The sequence below is a fragment of the Sciurus carolinensis genome, chromosome X (assembly GCF_902686445.1).
Source record: "Sciurus carolinensis chromosome X, mSciCar1.2, whole genome shotgun sequence".
Taxonomy (NCBI): domain Eukaryota; kingdom Metazoa; phylum Chordata; class Mammalia; order Rodentia; family Sciuridae; genus Sciurus; species Sciurus carolinensis.
In genome coordinates this window covers 107492798-107493690 of record NC_062232.1, presented here as the reverse complement: position 1 = coordinate 107493690, position 893 = coordinate 107492798, and the positions used below count along the sequence as shown (strand labels likewise).

Genomic DNA, 893 nt, shown 5'->3' with positions numbered 1-893 from the left:
GGATATAAACTGAGAAGTGAGATAGCTGGATCAAATGGTGGGTCCATTCCAAGTTTTATGAGGAATTTCCATACTGCTTTCCAGAGTGGCTGCACCAATTTGAACTCCACCAGCAATGTATGAGTGTACCTTTTCCCCCACATCCTGACCAACACCTATTATTGCTTATATTCTTGATAATAGCCATTCTATTTGGAGTGAGATGGAATATTAGGATGGTCTTAATTTGCATTTTTCTAATTACTAGAGATGTTGAACATTTTTTCATATATTTGTTGATTGCTTGTATATCTTCTGTGAAGTATCTGTCTGGATCCTTAGTTCATTCATTAATTGGGTTCTTTTTGTTTTTGGTGCACATTTTTTAAAGTTCTTTTAATATACTGAATGACACATCAAACTTATAGAGCTAAGAAGTCTGTTATGAAAACACTTTGCCTGTACTTTAGAGGTTTCCCCTAGATTATTTATTTTGTTGTTTTTTTATCTTTTTTTATGGAATGCTTCATGAATTTGCACATCGTCCTTGTGCAGGGGAGATGCTAATCTTCTCTGTATCATTTCTATTTTAGTATGTGTGCTGCTAAAGCTAGCACTTTATTTTGTTTTTGCAATTGGGTATTGACATATAAGATATGGTCACTTCTCTGGAAGCTCTCGAAGACTACTTGTCAAATAGCTTCCATATTTACATAAAAGGAACATGAACATGAATTTTAGAGATAATAGGACATTTAGATAATCATTTTCTTTAAAATCATGACGACCTGAAGCTACAGTGCTTTTATCACTTCTAGGAAAATTGTATAGAAGAGTGCATATGATAGTAATTCACATAAACAGGTGATATAAGAGAACGTAAGTCAATCTAAGTAAACAGAATTGATTGAACT

The 893-nt window shown here is 33.3% G+C and overlaps 1 non-coding gene across 1 annotated transcript; it reads right to left on the bottom strand.

The window, feature by feature from the left end:
* Positions 1-489: 489 nt before the first annotated feature.
* LOC124972697 (U6 spliceosomal RNA) lies at positions 490-596 on the bottom strand. Its single transcript, XR_007106493.1, has one exon. It is a non-coding gene; the product is annotated as a U6 spliceosomal RNA (small nuclear RNA).
* Between the last annotated feature and the right edge of the window lie 297 nt (positions 597-893).